At 57.8% G+C, this 6,667-nt stretch overlaps 1 protein-coding gene across 4 annotated transcripts in view; it reads left to right on the top strand.

Annotated features, from left to right (window-relative positions):
• Positions 1–3,158: 3,158 nt before the first annotated feature.
• CCDC57 (coiled-coil domain containing 57) overlaps positions 3,159–6,667 on the top strand; it is an 86,323-nt gene continuing 82,814 nt past the window's right edge. Inside the window, exons 1-2 of one of the 4 annotated variants that reach the window (XM_045569778.1) lie at positions 3,159–3,282; positions 4,516–4,638. The gene's annotated coding sequence lies outside the window, so the exon portion shown is untranslated. Of the gene's footprint in view, positions 3,283–3,749; positions 3,831–4,515; positions 4,639–5,408; positions 6,565–6,667 lie in introns of those variants that run through there. The other 3 variants (XM_045569776.1, XM_045569777.1, XM_045569780.1) reach the window with 3 other exon arrangements.

The raw sequence follows: 6,667 nt of genomic DNA, 5'->3' as shown, positions 1-6,667 counted from the left end.
AGTCCTGCTGGTGTCCGCGCTGCGATCCCTGGAAGCCCCGGCTCTGCCTCCAGGTCTTGACCGATGGCCACAGCTCCTGCTGGGGTGTTTCTGACGCTGCCTTTCGGCTCGCTGGTCCCATTGGGATGAGGCTGGTCTTGCTTGTCCCCTTCTGGAGGGCGGTCCTCTTTCCCACGGCAGCCACCCTGCCCTTGCCCTCAGCCGACTCGTCTCAGTGGGCCTGTCCACGGGGCAGCCCTGGTTTATCTGGCACAGGGTGGGGGTGGGCGGAGGGCTCTTCCTCTGAACTCTCCCCACCAGATGCCCCTTTCTCCAGGACCAGCAGGGAATGTGCCCAAAGTTCTGGGCCCACTCCCCCGTCCACCTGGAAGCAGCCTCTGACACTGAGGCCCGGGGAGCAGGGGCAACTGGCCCCCATGGCCCCTTTCCCTTCTCGGCTCCCCTCCTGCCCGCAGGAGAAGCTGCCCCAGCGGGCCTGACGTGGAGTGATTCCTAAATCTGAGGGGAAGTGACTTGCTCCAGCCCATGCAGGGGGTGGGGGGCCCCAGGCAGGGTCCCCCACCCACACCTGTCCCAGATCCCTGTGCTTGTAGGACCCCACAAGAGGCCTTCTGTGGTGAGGTCAGCCACTAGCACCATAGCCCTGTGGCCGAAAATCAGAGAAAGGACCCTGAGTCACGGTGGTCGGGACCAGGCCTCATCGGCAGCCCCTGGTGCTCCCAGTGGTCAGTCTGCAGCCACCAAAGTCAACCCACGCCTAGCACCCTGAGCCATGGTCTTTTGTCCTTCTTCCCACCATTCTTGGTCATGCCACTCGGGGCTGAGGCAGCCTGCCGCCCAGACGCGGGTGGACATCCGCTCTGGGCCAGGCAAGACAGCCCAGCCCCTGGGCCCTCACCTCCTGCGTCTGTGATGAGGGTGACTGCAGGGGCCGCCTGGGGGAGCCAGCTCTGGGGACTGTTAGCCCAGCACAGGCCCGGGGAGAGGGGCCCCCAAAATACAGGGCCAAGCCCCATTCCTCCATGCTGGTGTCCCGGGAAGTGGCAGGTGGAGGCAGAAGCGCGGGAGAAAGCCACGTAATGGCTGAGTGGGGGTTGGAGTGATGCGGCTGCAGCCAAGGACACCAGGGACTGCTGGCCACCACCACAAGCCGGAAGAGGCGGGACATTCTCCCCTAGAGCCTCTGGAAGGAGTGTGGCCTGGCTGACACCTTGATTTCTCCAGAACTGTGACAGAATAAAATGCCAGTTTGAGGTTCTCTGCTCTGTGTTCCCAGGATGCCGGCCTTTCGGGAATGAGACAAGTGTGTCTCCCTTGGCCAGCTCCCAGCCGGTGGCACTGAGAGGGTGGCCAGTTAGAGCCCAGCTGGGGAGCATGGGCAGGGGAGGTGAGGGTGCCACAGGGCTCAGAGGAAAGGCCTGCTTCAGGCTGGGGGACTGTGGGAAGTGCTGAACGGAAGGGCAAAGTTTCCTGGAGGCCAAAGCGTGTGGCCAGGGCAGCCCTCTCCAGTTGTGTTCCCGGGCATCTAGGGGTGCAGGCGCCTGGGCAAGGGGACCTCCTGGGGGAGGATGGTGCAGTGAGGCGTGGCCTGAGCCTGAGCCAGTGGGGCAGCAGCTCCAGGATGAGGTGCTCAGCTGTGGGCACCGGGATTAGAACTCAGGGTGCAGGGCTCCAGAGCGAAGCTTCGGACCAGGCTGCAGCTCTGACGCTCCCTATTCCTGTGGCTCCGCTGCAGGAGTGACTGTGGGCACGGTGCCAAGCACACTGACCACGACGTGCTGTATTAGTCTGCTCGGGCTGCCATAACCGAACACCACAGGCCGAGCGGCTTAAGCAGCGGACATTTATCCTGGAGTCCGGACGTCCGAGATGAGGCGCCAGCGGGTGGTTCCTCCTGAGGCCTCTGCTGGGCTTCAGTGTATGCATTCCGGGGGGGACAGTTCTGTCTGCAACACGTGGGCTCCTGTAGATCCCCACTTTACAGGTGAGGAAACGGAGGCATGTGGAGCCAGGCGACAGAACCAGCGAGTCTCAGCTCCCTCTGGGGGGCCCCGGCTCTCAGGCACCCATGTCAGGCAAGCTCCGCTCGACCTCTCCCGCCTGGTACCCACCTTTGTGGACATGGGGCAGGGCAGCTCCCAGGGTGGGGCTGGGGCAGGGGTGTGGACACCCAAGACCCCAGCACTGCCCTGCGGGTGAGGGAGGTAGGGCCTTTCCTCCTCGCTTAATGGAGTGACAAGCCCTGATGACGCCGCTGACACACAGACACTGACAAGGGCCGGGACAGGGAGCTAGAATGGGGGGGGGGGTCCAGGCAGAGGCAACACAGCCTTGGTCCCTGAGGCAGAGCCGCTTGTGTGAGTCCAGGACTGGCGACGGGCGGTGGGGGGAAGGGCACGGAGAGCAGTGGTCCAGGGTCACTAATGCAGGGGTGACTGATGGTGTCAGACCCCGATATTGCCCCCACCAGGGGATTCCCTGAGGCGCTCCCTCCCAACCTCCACGCAAAAGTTCTCGCTGAGGCGTGCGGGTGAACACGGGAAACTTCCGGCCCAGAGCCCGGCCTCAGTTTATCCATCTATAAACTGGATAAGGAAAACAGCGCCCTTTTTGAGGAGCTGAACGGTTGGGGACGGCTGTGCCCGAGAACATGGTTCCCACGTGCGGGGGCCGGGGGGAGCCTGCGACTAGGCCGGCCCGGAGCTGGGGGCCTCCGCGGGGCCTACCCGGCCTCCCAGTTCTCAAATCCGGGCCAGACAAGCCCGCGCGGAGGGTCCCCGGGGCCCAGTCAGGTCCCCGCCGAGCCTGCGGCAGCGCCAACTCCTGGGGGCCACGGCCGCCCCAGGGGAGGGCTTCGCGACAGCCCCGCCCCCCATGCGACCCCGGCGCCCCGCCCCCCCGGCCTGTCGGAGCCACCGGGGCGAGCTCGGACCACTCCCCTGGGGCTCCGGGCCGGGCGGCCTCGGGAAGCTGGCGCCTTGGGGACTCCGCGGCCCAGCTTGGGGAGAGGCGTCTCGCGCGGCGGAGCCGCATCCTGAGGTCGCCCGGCAGTCGCTGAGGAAGTCCGCCAGGGGCTTCATTGGCCGCAGCGGGAAGTCGGGTCCGCGGGCGACTGCCACGTGACCCTGTGCGCCTGAGCGCCCGGCGGAACCCAGCGCCGGGGCTCCCGTTTCCGGCCGGCGGGACCGGAGCGCCGTAAGGAACGCACGCTGACGGCGGCCGGCGGACTCGGGTCGCTATGGCAACGCAGCCCGCCTGGAAGGCGCTCGTCAGGCGTTCGGGGTGAGGCGCGGGCGGCCTGGCGGGGCGGGGGCGGCTGGCGGAGGTCTTCCTCCGGGGCGTGGGAGGTGCCGCTTTTCCTTGGAAAATCCCGGGAGTCGAGTCCCGTCGGCGCAGCGCGCTCTCTGGGGCCGCGGAACCCGAGGTGGACCCTGTTCGAGCTTCGGGCTGGCCGGGCCGCCCCGGGGACCCTTCGCGGGGAAGGCGGTGCGGACGGAGCGTGAACGCCCGGGGAGCTGCCCGCGGCCCCGGAGAGGCCTGGGGGGGCGGCCGCCGCCCGGCGCCCCGAGGCGACTTGGGGGAAGGACTCGGCTGTCAGCGGGCAGTCACCGCTCTCCCTTCTGGGGCGCGTTTGCCACGTGCCTGCTTCCTGCGGCCTTCGGGGTCCTTGAGTGCAGCCTTTTGACTGCATCCAAATTTTACAGAACAAGTCCTTTCGAAAGGTTAAGGGATTTGTTCTGTGAAGTTGAGTTGGTCGTGGGCGCCCCCTGTGGATCCGGAGGCCGCAGCTTCCCCGCCCCGGAAGGTGGTGTTTGGAAGCCGGGGTCTAGGTACGAGGTGCGCTCTGGGTTATCGTCCTTCCCCGGCTTTCTCAGTGGGCAGGGCTGGGAAACGTGTATTTGTGTGCACTGTACCCGTCAGTGTCTATTTATGCATCTCTGGGTCTGTGTATGTATTAAAAACTGAGTTTATGATGAGTCTAACCCAGCTGTAATCCATTGCCCCAGGGTCCGTTCTGCCTTTCCCTTATCACTCTGCATCTGGCTCTGGTCCTCCTCCATATATAATTTGCACAACCCTAGAACACATATAAAGTAGTTTCACAACAGCCAGTCCATGTTCTTGTGAAAAACAAACTTCCTGACTAGAGCATACTATGTGTGTGCAGTTATTTTCATTTTTACCCTTACGATATATGGTAAAAATATTGTTTTGCAGAGTTGCCTTAGTATGTTTATGTTATTCATTTGTCATAAAGTTAGGTTCAGTTTCTGTTTTTTTTTTTTTTGGTACATGGGACATTTATGTGGTTCAGAAAGCCCATAGAGTCTAAGCTCTTAACTGTAAGACGGCTCAATTTCTCTTCTATTTTATTTCTTATTTACTTACTTTTTTTTGGTCAGTGTAGATTCAGAGAAAACAGTGTTGCATGCCCCTCACTGTGGTGGTGCCCCTCTGTAGATCTGTAAGATCTGTAAGAGCTATTGCTAATCTGTCTTATTTCTGATTTTAAAGATGGTTGCGTCTATTCCACACCTGGGCTGGAGTATAGTGGCATCTTCATAGCTCACTACAATGTCAAACTCCTGGGCTCAAGCGATCCTCCTGCCTCAGCCTCCAGAGTAGCTGGGACTACAGGTATGTGCCACTACACCTGGCTAATTTTTCTATTTTTTGTACAGATGGGGTCTTGCTCTTGGTCAGCCTGGTCTTGAATTAGCCTCAAGTGATCTTTCTGGCTTGGCTTCCCAAAGTGCCAGGATTACAGGAGTGAGCCACTGTACCCGGCCCCCGCAAACCTGAAATTCTGTTGAAAAACAAACAAACAAATATGGCTTCTGAGACAGAAAAAAAATTAGTTATGGCTACTTTTTGGCAGTCAGCGAAGGAAGTGAAAAAAGGCTTAGGGTCATAGGTACATAATTTTCATCCCCTGGACTAATTTAAAGGGTATATGTTTAGCCCACGTGGCCTGTGTTGGATTCCAGAGAATGCCAGGGTTGAATCCCTTATCCTAAATGTGAAGTAAGAGAGCCACCCCTGGACTTGTTTTTTTTGAGACAGAGTCTCACTCTGTTGCCCGGGCTAGAGTGCCATGGCGTCAGCCTAGCTCGCAGCAACCTCAAACTCCTGGGCTCAAGCGATTCTCCTGCCTTAGCCTCCCGAGTAGCTGGGACTACAGGCATGCGCCACCATGCCTGGCTAATTTTTCTGTATATATTTTTAGCTGTCCATATAATTTCTTTCTATTTTTAGTAGAGACAGGGTTTCACTCTTGCTCAGGCTGGTCTCGAACTCCTGAGCTCAAATAATCCGCCCGCCTCAGCCTCCCAGAGTGCTAGGATTACAGGCGTGAGCCACCGCACCTGGCCTTGGACTTGCTTTTAAGTTCCAGAAATATTTTGTAAGTTAAGGTCATTAAGTATATTTATAGGGCAACAACAAGACAACGTTCCTTACCAGAAGTGGGTTCGGTTTCTTCTGCATTGGAAATGGTGAGGGCTTATCCCATTGCTGGCTGGATGGAAAGCCAAGTGTATCTGAGCCACAGCTCTTCAGAGGAAGGGTATAAAAAGAAAATGTTGCTTTGAGTGTCTGCGTAATCAGTATGCCCAGATGACTTCCTCATAAGCGTGTAGTGACTGGCTTTCAGCCTTCACAAATTGTCCTTTTGTCTAAATTGTAGAATCTGCAACTGGTTGTGTTTTGTTGGGGTTGTGCAGTGCTTTTCCCAATTAAGTATCAATCAAATATTTGTTATAAAAAAATTGCTCCACATTTTTAGTCAGCTGAGCAGAACTGTGATTCACTCCCATCACATCTGTGGGCCAGGTAGCTCACAGGTGCGTCTCTGACTGACCGTCTGGAGGACTTGGTGAGGGGAAGGATGGTCACACGCTCTTTATCCACCGCAGGATATAGCCGCTGCAGCAAGCTTGCGAGGGAGATGGGGCACCACCAGGACGAGGCCAGTCCTTCTGCAGAGCTCACCACGCTGGGAATTTTTCTTGTCTCCTCTGTATTAATAAGAGCTCCTTTTCAGCCGACCTTGGGGCTTGCCCTTTGTCTCGAACCCTTTCCTCTTAAGTATGATGCCAGGTGTTGAGAGGTGCTGGGCCGTGGGTCCTACTCCCAGCTCTGGCCGTCTTTGGCCTTCTCATAATCTATGTAGAGATGTCGCAGAGTCTTTCACAAACTGGAAGTGCCAACTTTTTAGCCTTTTCCTCCGCTCGTTCCTGCTGCCCTCTGCATTGCGCCCTTTGGCTGACAAGGCTGGGGCCTGCGTGCTCAGGGATGACCACTGCAGATCACTGCTGGATTTCAGACAAGTGTGGACAAGCTGCTCCACACTCCACTGTATTGTTTGTGACATCGTCTTAACACCGGGGCACATTCAAGCTGTAATTGTTGGTGGCCTGGGGTTGTCTTTGTCCTGCTCACTGCTGAAGTTTGTCTTTTAGATGGGGCTGCACGTTTTTATGTGCGGGAAGCCATGGCTGTCATGAGGAGTTATTTTCATCTTCCTAAACCCAGAGATTTCCAAGTGCTTTCCACACTTGACAGGTAAACTTACAACATCCCTTTACATCAGAAACGGTTAGAAAGCTCAGTATTTTAAAAATGAGGAAATCAAAGAGATGAGATGCCCCCGCCCTGCACCGTTCCA

Source organism: Lemur catta, chromosome 15 (genome assembly GCF_020740605.2).
Source record: "Lemur catta isolate mLemCat1 chromosome 15, mLemCat1.pri, whole genome shotgun sequence".
Lineage (NCBI taxonomy): Eukaryota > Metazoa > Chordata > Mammalia > Primates > Lemuridae > Lemur > Lemur catta.
This window is presented reverse-complemented; position numbering and strand designations above follow the sequence as displayed.